General features: G+C 44.3%; 1 long non-coding RNA gene across 1 annotated transcript; it reads left to right on the top strand.

The window, feature by feature from the left end:
• Positions 1 to 310: 310 nt before the first annotated feature.
• Positions 311 to 9,312, top strand: LOC146202434 (uncharacterized). The gene is made up of 3 exons (XR_014703708.1): positions 311 to 451; positions 1,167 to 1,349; positions 9,108 to 9,312. It is a non-coding gene; the product is annotated as an uncharacterized LOC146202434 (long non-coding RNA).
• The last annotated feature ends 3,891 nt before the right edge of the window (positions 9,313 to 13,203 follow it).

The raw sequence follows: 13,203 nt of genomic DNA, 5'->3' as shown, positions 1-13,203 counted from the left end.
AACTGCGGTTCAGTTCAACTGAGGTCGGCGGTCCCAGTTGAACCAGTCAACTGACAAGGTGGCTGTCAGCGGACGCGCCGCATCGACCGAGTCGGCGGCATTTCCAGCCGCTGTGCGTTCTAAAATCACATGAAAGGTTGCTGCCTTAGCTAACGCAAGTCCCAGCCTGCAACTTTAAATACTCAAACGAGTGTCAAAACACAAGCGCGCGAAGCGGCACCAAAAAGGCGCCGTCTGCTGCGACCCGGTTGCAGCAGCGAAATGCTTCCTGCAACCGGGTTGCAGGAGCAAAATGCTTGCTGCAACCCATGACGTCTTATCCGGTTTAAGAAAAACGTCACGTCCGGCTATTGTTTTGTGGTCAGGTGGTTGTTTTTAGTAGCAGAATGGCTGGTCGTCGGAGCCGTGGGAGCTGCGTCGCCGTGCCAGCCGTGCGCTCTCGTGTTGTACGGTACGTAAGCAATTTTTTCTATTTTTTAGATATTTCAGTATGCATGTATTGAGTCATTGCCCGCTGTCTGGAACTCTACATTTAGTTTTCAACTTCCCTGCGCCCAAATGTTCTGTTGACGACCATTGAGCCTGCTTGGCCGGCAGTGGGCCCGAACGGCCCAAAGGTGTATTATAGAAAGTTTCAATCGAAAGCTCAACGTAGTTCTACACCAATGAACATGCGGTTAAATACCGTTTATTAGGCCAACCGCACGAAAGTCTCAGTCATGTAAAACACGCCTGACTACCAGTCTTGCGTGCGCCTAAAAAGGGCGGGAAACTTGGGTGAGCTTTCCTCAGCGGTCTGGATGAATATTTATTGATTGTAACGTCTTTGAGCTGATGGAGGGACTTAAAGAGATACTAGGACATGACAAAACAACGCGTAGAAGCAGGAAAGGCGAGGATCACACAGGCCTGTGTGGGAAGCTTTTGTTTCGGTGCACCACGACGTACTAACCATTTGTGCGACGTGACCCTTTGTGTGACCCGCATTGTAATGACGCGGTGTAGAATAATGATTTCATACCTCATTTTATGACTGCGCACTGTCAAGTGTATGCAGGGCCACTTTCTAATTACGGTGAGGTAAGCGATTTCGCCTTGTACTTGTCTTAATTTCTTTTGTGTGTGTAAACATCGCTTATAAGCTGACGTCTAATATTTGTACGCAGGGACCTTCCTGATATGTGTTTTGGAGTCTAGCATGGGCTTGCTGGTTGCTGAGGCTGAACAAATGGGACTATGAAAGGCGGAGGCAGCATATGCTCCAAAGTCTAGCATGGGCTTGCTGGTTGCTGAGGCTGAACAAATGGGACTATGAAAGGCGGAGGCAGCATATGCTCCAACGCCACAAGGTGAGCCCTGTACTTAATTTCAAAACAATTGCTGTGCCACCGGGACTGGCCATTTGTTTTAATTTTTACATGGGGAACATGGCACAGGTCACCAGTTTGCATAGAGTGCATAAAGGATTCGAATATGCAAGCATCCCTGCAGCTTCCTGCAGTTGCGGTGTCCAGCTTGTAGTTCGCAGCCTTTCTTTCTCAGCTGCAATTAATGCATCGCAAACAGTGTGCAATGTAACAGTTGATTCAGACTAAGAAAACCAGACTAGCTCCAAAAACAAACAAATGTTTGCACGAGATGGAAGATCAAACCGCGCTATATTGTCTTCTCAATTCGCTGTGAGAAACTAGCAAAGCTGCCTTCTTTAACGAATGGTATTCCTGCACAGATTGGTTGTGTCGCTTTTTTGTGCGTGTGACAAAGTTGCTGCAAGAACTTTATTTATTTATTTATTTGGTTACTATCAGGGCCGTTGAGCAGCTAAAAACAGTGACAACTTCTCCGGGCACCGATATGCCTACCAGCCGATTGTGGCAGGGTTGCTTCACATTAATCAAAGCAGCCTAGCAAATGAGGCTCACTGTAGCAGCAAGAATTGTGAGCACGCCCTCGCACTCACTTGCTTTGTCATCTCCTGCATCTTCTGGCGCAGCAGCGCCGTGCAGTCTCTTTCCGCTCATCAGAGATGATCCTTTTATGCCAGGGGTCTTGGAGCACGGCCAGCGAAGCTGCGTGATGCAGTCTGCCCAGCTCAATTTTCAGCTAACGTTTAGAAAGCATTACCACCAGCCCTAATTTCAAACTAAAATAAGCTTAGACTTAGTACCCAGTTAGTACGCATTCATTTTTAATAAGGCGTTGACCACTTAATCTGCATGAGCTTTCATTTGACATCACTATGCCTTCAAAAGCAAGGAGCCAGACATCCTGCCTTTTCTTTTATTTCCAAGTGTGCTTTTTTTTTTCTTGCTGAGGATTATAAGTGTGGTATTTATTAACGGGTATGTCATTTCAGTACCTCTCTCCGAGCGATCCTGAAGCTGCTTTTGTCCGGCATTCAAGCGGAAAGGAGCACACGTTGCTTTTCTTTTGCAATAATGGAAGGGCTTGGTCTGGAAAAAAGAAGTTGTGCTCATTTTTGTTCATTTTATCATTATTTATTGTACTTTGTTTACTTTGTTTCCTGTTGTTTTGTTATTTTCTGGCTCCTGGATCATGAGAGAAAAGGCTTCGTCAATGCGGCCCACGTAGCAATATGAGTTTGAGACCGCTGCTCTATGCCCATAATGGCGTGGCTATCAATGGATTTCATAATGAGTTTGTCTGAGGTAATTGTCAAGCAAAAAACTACCATATGCCACTGGTCGGCCCGGACACACAACCTCCGCATCATGGTGTTAGAATAGAAATGCGTGAGCGGGCTGCTCCACACCAAGCAGTAAGTGGCGATACCGATGCGCTGATTTCTGTAGGCTGCCGAGAGACTGCGTTGACTGTTGGTGGCCGCGGGTTCGCTGGTTGCCGCAAGGAATGGCAGTCAGTTCTCAACTTTCGCTGACGCCCCCGCTCTACGCCTTTCTTCGATCATGGTATATTCTAAGTTGTAATGTAATGTGGAAAAAACGTGCATTGTTCTCCACTGTGATACAGACTACGTATTCTGCAATGAAAAATGTCAGCTTTTTTCGGTGCGAAAAGATGTCGAACAGCTTCAGCTATGGCGGCCGGCATACTAAGATAGGACCGAGCTATACAGTCACTGTTTGTGAGGGGCATTTGAAGCCCAGGTTTGTGTCCAAAACATGGATGACAGAGTTAAATGGGCATGTGCTACAAAGCGTTGCTCGTTGCTAGCAAAGGAAGCGGTCCCCACGATATTCTCTGCCGGCCTTGCCTACCTTTCAGACTTCGAAAAGTAGAAAGCCACCCACTGAAAGGCAGCCCCAAGAACCGAAAAAATAAAAGATCGTCAAACCTTGTGGTGTCAGGTGAAGGTAGCATGTGCTTCACACGACACTGCGTGGGCGTGGGCCGGCCCAAAAGCCGGCTGCGGCTCAGCCCACGGGTCGTCTGGGCCGACTCGTGAACATTTTTGCTGGACCCGGGGTGGACTTAAACGTGCGGGCCCGAGCCGGATTCGGGCTTGTACACAGAAAGCCGATGTCTGATTTATAGTCACTTTGTCAGAGTAAAAATCCGCGGCGTCGCAGCAACGAAACGGATGAAATAACTGCTACGCTCCGAGAAAAAGGTTTAGTCTTCATAGCTTATTTATTTACTTATTACGGCACCTCGGTGGCTTAGTCATTAAAGCTCTCGAGTACTGGGCTGGGATACCCTAGTTTGATCCTAATTGGGAGACAGCATTTCGGTCGGAGCTGAAAGCATGGCAGGCATATGCTATAGATGACAGTTTCATTGAAGAACCCCATGTTGCCGAAGTGATCCGAACGCCTGTGCTACAGCATCCTCATACCTTGAGCCGGTTGGGGACCATTACTCCAGACATAGCTCTTTTTCTTTTCTTTTCTTTCTTTTTTTTTTTTTTTCTTTTTTTGAGAAAATTCAAAACCAAACGTGGGTATGGTTTTCATTTTTAGCTGTTGATTGGAACGTCTCATAACAGAAATAGCCGCAAAGGCTTGATAGAGTTTAGAAATCTCCTTGACGTTTGAGCAATGTTTAAATGAGTCAATTAATGTCGTAAGCAATTAGACGTGCGCGGGCCCATTGAACGATTCAAACGAATATATGAAATTACTTCCCTCTGTGACTGAAGAGCAGCAGTCAGACACCGCTCTTGCATGTTTTAAAGCTTAAAATGCCATGTGCGGGTTACTCTAGTGTGGTGCAGCGTGGCATTCGCCTAATAAATTAGAGTAACGCTGGATGAGGCTGTTTAAGCTATCAGCGAGCACAGACAGTCTGGTCTGCGATAAGGTGCTTCCGCATATGGTCAGTTTTGTATACCACTGGAGACTAGGAACTGGAAACCTCATACAAACCACTGGGAAGGGCCAACGTCTGAACGCTTTATGAGGTTTGGCCTTTTCCAAGGTTGCTGTTCAACACTCGGGACGCCTCAGCCACAGATACAGTCTTGCTGCCGCAACGGCGCCATCTTTCTCGAAAGGGGAAATTGGAGGCGGGGGGGACCTTCTACATGCAGAATCAGCGAAGAGCATTGCAGCCAGAACACATGCCGGCCCTGGCGGCGGTGCGATAAATATAGCTATGATATAACAGCGCCTCTCGCACACCACAGGGCGGGCACGCCGCCTGAGCTTCTTGTCTTTCTTCTACCACCGTCGCCTCCAGTTCACAGATACATTAAATTGGGAAGAGTATTGGTTTTCTCTTTCTTTGACGGAGGTGATACCTACACTTAACTAACGGCCGTTTTGGCATGGCGTGAAGACTACATACACATGCAATTGGCTACCTTGCGTTTCCTCGAGATTTTAATGTTATATTTTGCTGCACGCGGTGTCTAAATATTAAAGCCTCCTCACAAGAAATCCGATTACTTTCTCTCTCTCTCTCTCTTTTTTTTTCTTTTTTCGGGGCCCCCTCGAAAGTTTAGACTTGGTGGGGAAGGAGGAAGCCGCTGTGGCAGTGTAAAGGGCAGCACACGAGGAGCTCACTGACTGCCGGCGTCTCACAGTCTGGCACACACCTGCGTCGATCGGCGTCTGACGAATTGGAGAAGCGTAGTGTAGATGGCTAGCGAGGACTTGGTCTGGGCCACACCGTCTGCGTCGCAAGGGCCGTTGCGCGCTGTCGGCCAGACGAAGGGGATGACCGCGTGGCCGGCTTGAGGGTACTGACCCAGGCGGGAAGACGCCGAGATTCACTTGAACCTTTTTGTTTCCCGATTGCCCGACTTGGGCTGCTGTCGCCATCTGGCCAAACACCCCGCGTTCCTTTCCGGTGGGGAATTCTTGTCACAATAGTTGAAAGCGGCAGCTCTCGCGTTTGTCTCGTTGTCGCCATCCTTAACAGGGGACATGGCTCTTAAAGCTATTTTTCCTACGTTTTTCAACAAATTTGATAAAACCTGGTATTCTGATTTAGTTTCTTGCACTGATTTCAAATATATAATTATGTTTCCAATTGGCCAATTAGTTCAGAAGATAAAATGAAATTGTTCATAATTTGCGGGAACAATGAAAAAATAACCGCACTACAAAAAATTCACGTGAACACTTTGCTAGGTACTAGAAAGCATAACAAATACAATGTTACGTGCACTTTTGTATAACAAATATTAGCGATGTTATAGCAGTTTAAAATTCACTGCTCCAAATGTGAGTGCCTTCCTGTCTGATTTAGAGCAAAATTGAAAACTTTGAACTGCTATAACATCGCTAATATTTGTTTAAAAAAAAGAAATGCTCCTAACATTGTATTCATTATGCTTTCTAGTACCTAGCAAAGTGTCCATGTGAATTTTTTTTGTAGTGCTGTTATTTTTTCATTGTTTCTGCAAATTATGAACAATTAATTTCATTATCTCTTGAACTAATTGGCCAGTTGGAAAAATGGTTGCATGTTTGAAATCAGTGCAAGAAACTGAATCAGAATGCCAGGTTTTATCAAATTTAGTCAAAAATTGGAAAATAATTTTAAGAGCCATGTCCCCCTTTAAGCAGAAGCGAAATGCAATACAGCTGACATATTTCATGGTGTGTTTGGAGACTGTAAACGGCCTAAACTAATGCATTCGTTTTCAGCTAATTTCTAAGTCTAGAGTTATCATGGGAAGACGAAAGAGTCACACTGGCCGTACTGCCCGAATCCGTGGGTCTCACTGCCTGTCGGAGGTTGGGCACACTACGAGCAGTGGCGTGCCGCTCCGGCGCGGCTCGTTCATACACAACCCTTCAGACACCACGCTCCACATCATGTTCTACTTGGCACTTGCTGTATTTCATTTTAAACCAGCCAAAAGACGAGACAGAGAATAGAAGCGAACGAGATGAGGCTGGCTTCTGTGTCTCGTCTTTTGGCTGGTTTAAAATGAATGATTACCAACTCGCCCAGTCGTTAACCTTGTTGCTGTATTTACAGGGCATTCCCACGTCTGCTGCTGTGGTTTAGTTTAGCACTGATGAACGCTGTCTATGTTGGGATACATGCAACATAAATAGCTTGAAAGTAAAAGATTGCACAGCCATTATTGTAGCTAGTTTGTAAAGCATGGGATGCATAATGTGGAGGTCTCGGACCTCAACAGTGGCATGTTTCTTGTTTTTGTTTTGTTTTCCTAGGTTGCAATGAGTTATTTCTCATTTGAGAGTAGATACACTGCTAATTGCCATTCATCACCAATGCAGATTTTGTTTTTATTAGTTAATTATATGCTTTCCTCAATTTTTTCCTTTTCTGCTAAATAGAAGAACATGAGCCTCTCATAGCCTGTGTTGCTTTGGGACATTAAATCCCATAAGGCAGACCAGCATGAGCCTCGTTTCTGGCAGTCATAGATCTATTTCATTGAACCTATTTGTTAATAATAAGCTTGTCAAACATACGTCAGACAAAAACATACAGTATTATGGGTGTGACACCATGAAGGTGTCAATCATTAGAAATGTCACAAGTGTTGGGCAGGCATGGAGGGCCCATCATTAACATGTTAAAATTAAGGAAGCTCCGGTGCCACTCAAGCGAAAACATGAGAAGCCACTGACAGAAAGCCGTGGAGTAGGGCATCTGGAGGAGGAAAGGGCTATCCTTGAGTGCAGTCTATCCTCACTGAAGTTATTACTGATCAGTACCTTGGAAATTTTATCAGAACAGGCATGGATAAAAAAAATTATATCCACAAGATAAAGAGTGGAAATGTGCTGCTTATTGATGTGAACTCCGAACTAGTCTAGTGGTGCTTGAGCACATCATAGTGGTATAGTCCACATTTCTCAAGCTAAAAGAGTCATGTTTTTAGTCAAACTTATCGTTCGGGTGTCAAGTATAGAAACAAGCATTGCATTTTCTACTAGTTTGTTCCAAATTGTTGCTAAGGTCATTTGTGTTATTTTAAACATCTATACATGTTTTGGCTGTTAGTCTTGCATTTTCAGCAATGCATTGATCTTTGAATAAAAAGGAATCAAATAGGTTATTTGGGTATGTCAGGTATAAAAAATTCAGCTAATAAAATCTTGACTTTAGAAACGTGCTTCAAAACAATTTGAATGTTTCAAAACCCCCGTTTTGTAGCTTCAAAGTGCTCGAGCCTGCTTCCACCTCTCCAAGTTGGTTTGTGGTTCAGGTCATTATTGACAATTCTGCATGACTGAATTGATGTCTTCAATTTGGAGTTTTGGGGAGGGTTGCATCCATTGGGAAGAGTGAAAAATGCTGGCCGAAAATAAGGAACGCTGCATTATGAAAATTCCGATTGCTATTGGGCAACCATCTCATGGATGATGGCACTTGAAAGCGTTTTGACTGGAGGTACTCTCACTGCTTGGGCTAGGCCAGTGCAGCACTTCATCTTACAGGAGCATATGCACCTAATTTTGGTCGCATTTTGCTTGTTAACGACATGCAAAACATTACTCTGTACAGATCATCACCTGGTTTTTATCTTCAACCGCTAAATAATTTATAATTGAATTTTTGTCATCTGTTTCAGGGTGTCTATACTCCATTAACACACTGAATGTTAGTAGTGCTGCTACTGCACTTAAAATCAAGTGTTGGTCTCTGTTTGCAATATTTTTTAGCTGCTTTGAGAAGTATGATGCTCATGGACAGCCTCCTTAACAACATGAACTGGTGTATTTGTGATGAGGACCATATATCAGACAGCCAGAGGTTTTATGATGCTAGCATTGTAGCAACTGTTGTGGTCCTGTAGTTCGGTGAGGGATTTGCCCATCTTGTGGTTGTTGCCCGTTTGCTGTGGCCACCCTCAAAGTAAATAGCTATGGTCCTGTCACATAGTTTGAGAACTTCTTGTTACTTGTATGGAAATTACTGTTTGGCACAAAATGACTTATGGCTGCCATCATGTGCATTATAGAGGGCGAGCGACTACATTTCGGTGGAACAGTTCCTCATTCTTTTTCGCAGCCCATAGGAAGGATTTCGCAAGTTTAGAAAAATGAAATGTTCACAGCTGAGTCAGTCGCAATTCTGGAATCATGCTGTGTAGTCGACAAACGCTACAATCCGAGAGCAACGCATGTCGTCTAATGAACAGTGCAAGCGAAACTTCTTGGATGCAGCAGCAAATGAAAATGTGCACACATGGTTTTCAAGATGTCTCAACGTTTATTTATATGCTTCACAACCTACCAAAGCCCGCACGCTTGCGTTATACCAAAGCACAATCAGCTGTCTGTTCTGATGTCTGCGGCCAGTGTTGATAAAGTTCTTTACCACCCATGGTGTCCATTTCTGCTGTGCATATGCACTGCAGTGATACATTGTCACACGCATGCAGAGAGCACTAGTACTGGCCTTACTTAGGGTAACCTTTTCGCTGTTTTGGCTTTTCTCATTCTTGAGCTATGCTACAGGGTGCACACTTTTCTTCTTGTCTGGTTCCTTTGACGAGTCATGAATTCAGCATTTGTGCTTCTTTCCTTTTTGAGGGTGTAGTGACCATATGCAAATCCACTATTAGAATATATGAGCTGCTGCATTAGCTGCAGTCCTGCTATCTTTTTATTTAAATTTGGTACATCTCTGAGTTTCTCTGGGTGTTTTGTTATTGTTCTGAGCTTGCATTCTTTTGTTTTTTCTCCCCGTGACAGCCGATCCTGCACGTGACTGATACTAGTCGAGAGATCACAACAGCTGCCCACCTTTCAAAGCATGGCATTCCCTGGCCCAAGTTGACTGCTCCCTGTGCTACTGGCTCAACAGTGTACTCGCAAGTCTGCACTTCACTTACGAGCGTAATGGCAACACACACACGTTGGCCATAGCTTCTGTGTCAAAATAAAGTATTCCTACTTATGTGCCTTTTCATTCATTATTAACGCACATGATTGGAGTAATAAAATTAGACTGCCTACCTTCTGCATTACTTCTCTTTTTGTAACCTACCTAGTAAGGTAAGTATTTACTGTATGTGTCATAGAACCACATGTATTTGTTATTCCTTTTGAGACGGGAAATAATCCGCAAAACCAGTGAAGTAAGAAAAGTTCACAGATATATTTCGTAGACAATTTTTAGAGGTAAGCCCAATGAAGATGTTTCGAACTGCAGGCAGGGACTGATGCTTACTTACACCCATACTGTCACCTCATGTAATGCTCGAACATTTGGCAGTGCTAATCACTTTACTAAAATATTGAAATCTTGGCCCTTCAAAGTGAATTGTGTTCAATAGCGAGGTGACATGCTTGTAGCAATGAGATTCTAACCTTGGATGCCCGCTTAATACACTATTGCTGTGCCTCTATGCTACTGGGATGGTGAGGCAGCATACTAAAAGGGCATAAAAAGCGTGTGCAGTAATTCTTTACATGTAACAATAGTTGAAGCCCTCGCCTAATTTAATGTGACTGCATTAAAAGGACATATTTACCAAAAAAGGCAATTTGAGCGACAAGGATGAGTGGCAGATAGTATGACCGGATGGATTGGTCTGTGTGATGTGAGGACCATGGTATGGTCCAGCTGCCTACCCAAGCAGCTCCTTTGACATGAGAAAAACTCATTGCCTTTCAGAATCCCGTCAGATGTGTGAGTTGGGAGTTCATTTACATAATGTGGTAATTAGTAATTGTACAAATTGGTATGTGTGATAAAAGTGCAAACTAAGATTGGTGAGTCAACAAGTAGCCGACTAAATGTACAGGGATGAGGATACAGGAGTCGTAAATGCTGTGGCATGTTTTCCTTAACAGCGGTGCTGAAGTGCCCCCGAAATATTTGTTGCATTTGCTCAATTTATGTGTATTTCAGTTTCTAGTATAACCTTTCCCACACCTTTAACCTTTAGGCACAGTAATTATAAGTAAAATCGGCAGTTAAAAAAATAGCATTGTCAAGATGACAGCGTTCCAAAAATTGAGAAATAGTAATTAAGGTACGTATAGCAACAAAAGTTGCTACACTGTACCATCAGCATACACGTGTGATCCCAGCCATTTTTGGAACCATAAATGCAGTATTAACATCAGTAGTTTATCAATTCAGTTTCGGACTATCCTCATGTTTGACAAGATTTTAATGATGAAACTTTCAGCTTAATGCCTCCAGTAGCCTGAGTATTCTGAAGCATAGCATTGTTGCCTTACTTAATTACTTGGCACACTTTCCAATTTTGCAGTGAGAAATTTTCTTAGCTTAAAACTGAAAAATTTGGCAGTACTCTGTCAGGGACGAAGCAAGCTTTTGGAAAAGGAAAATAGAGTAAATGTCTCCGAGTAGACACCTCATATGTTCACTGTGAATGAAACTAATGAGCAAAAAAAAAAAAAAGCATATGCTTTCAAGCAAAGTATTAATTGCAATGCTTAATATTACATAGAATTCCTCCTGGCACATATAGATTTCATATTTCAAGCTGCCAGTTTCCATCATGCAAGGACGACATCTGCTAGTTTCTATACAGCACCTTCGTGCTTTCGCACTGGCAAGCCATGTTTTGCGAGAGGGTACCTTTCTAAGTGGACTCAGCTAGGCTTAACCTGATTTCCATGAAATATATATGGAAGGGTGCTTAAACCAGATGCTATCAGGCTTTAAGTATACCTGCAGGTAAGGGCCCTGCCAACTACTATTTTTAATAAAGAAAATTTGATATATCTTCGTCACTTAGTGTTTGTCATATATACTCCCTCAAGCACAATTAATATGGTCTAATCGAGCTGCTTGGTTGATACTAAAAATGAAAACGCAGCACTGACACCAAACATGGACGGGCTACCGCTCAATTAAAACGCCTGGAGAGAGTGCAACGTAAATCAATTTAATCGCTTTCACTTCTTTCTTGTCAACTGCGATGTAAAGTATCGGCAGCACTTGAGCAGTGGTCACCTTTACAAACCAAGCATGCTATGCGTCTGGTCATCGACTGGCAGCTGTCCGCCGGCGCATCGTCGCCGTCGATTCTCCTAGCGACGCCACGCCCTCCGCGGCACGGATTCAACCCTCTTTCCAGTTTGGTTGCTAATGGCCATTAATTTTCGCTGATTATTGCACTATAAGCAGGTAAGCCATCTCTACTAATTGAGCACATAAATAAAATATTTTATCGGGTTTAGTTTACAGCGCAGCCCTATGGCAGTCGCGTAATCGGCGAAGCGAATAAAGAGCACATTAGAGGATGAAAGTTCGGCGATTCACTCTGATGCATATCTTACGCACTGGATTTGTTAGAGACCAATATGGAATAATTTGAACAAATTGTTCTGTATAAACGGTCATTTGGCTGCTGGATATATCATTGCTTGTAAATCCGGCAGCGCAAAATATATAGTAAAAAAAAATTACTTCTTTTTCCATATTTTATGTTCACAACAAACATATGCATAACCACGCACTGAGATCAAGTGCCACATGAAAATTCGCGCTTCCACTTCAGTTCGAATAATAGCTCTCGAGGTCAAATGTTCGAATGAGTCGCGTTACATATGCTGTGTATGCAAGGTGGGTACGTGGGGGACGAATTAAACTGCACTGCAAAATATGGTTTGGTTTGGTTTATGAGGTCCCGAAGCAACTCGATCAGGCTATGAGATACGCCGTATATAGTGGAAGGCTCCGAGAATTTCGACCATCTAGCTGGGTTTTTACCGTACCGCGCAGTACACGCGGGCGCCTTGTTAGTATTCGCTCCCATCGAAAAGCAGTCACCCGAGTCAGGATTGAATCCCACACCCTTGGACACAGAAGTCGAGTACGCCAACTGCACCAGCACAGCGGGGGAGGGGGACTGCAGAAGACACTGTTGCGTTGTTGGGTGCTTGGTTTTGCCCGCGGCTGCTACATTTTTGTGACATGGCCATGCAGTCCCGTTCCACCTAGCTTCCACTGGGCCATCGCAATTCAATCTCGACTTCCTATAAAATCGCAACCATGCAATTCCTGGCACGAAGTCGCCCCCTGGTCGAATTAGCATGGCTTACCCTGCTCGAGTCGCTCGTTTATACACGCTGGCCAACAAAGACGTACGGGATCTGTTGGCTCTTAAATGATCACAACGGTGCACTGCAATGCCGATCGACGCCACGTACACGCTTACGGGCGGCATGCAATTCGTTGCAGCCTCCGCTGCTGCGGGTGCGAGTCGTGAAAAAAGAAACTATGCCGGGACTGCGGGCATTGCAGAATTAACATGCAGTTTCACGGGTTGGTTCGGCTGGAGGCTTTTAATTGTGCCCGTGTATGCGGTGCGATAACAATTAATTAAGCAGGCGCTGGTATATAACTGATGATACTTTTTAACTAGTCATGCGCACTAGCGCCTCATTTACTAACAGCTATAGGTTCGCTGAGGTCGCAATTATAATATCTATATCAGTTTTTTAAATTTTGGAAACACCATTATCGTCCCCGCTTTTAGCACATGAATTTAGGCCGCGCATGGCAGAAAACGAAACCTTTCGGTCGAGGATAATTTAGTGCGCGCGGCATATATATGTACGGGTGTACGTTGTACGATCGCTTCGCTAGCCATTCCTCCCGGGCGCTCCCGAACATTATGAAAGGAGTGACATCCGCGGCGGTGCGTGGCGCGTATTCAGCATGCATGACTAGCGTGGCGATTTGCGCTCACCCGCTGTATAGTTTCGGTTTCGCCTGTGTACGGCCGAAACTACCCGAGCAGGTAGCGTAGATGGCAGCGTACTGCTCCGAAGTTGTCACTTGCTCCTTCGTAGCGCACAGGAGGGA

Source organism: Amblyomma maculatum, chromosome 1 (assembly GCF_055883805.1).
Source record: "Amblyomma maculatum isolate TAMU_Amacu chromosome 1, ASM5588380v1, whole genome shotgun sequence".
NCBI lineage: Eukaryota > Metazoa > Arthropoda > Arachnida > Ixodida > Ixodidae > Amblyomma > Amblyomma maculatum.
This window is presented reverse-complemented; position numbering and strand designations above follow the sequence as displayed.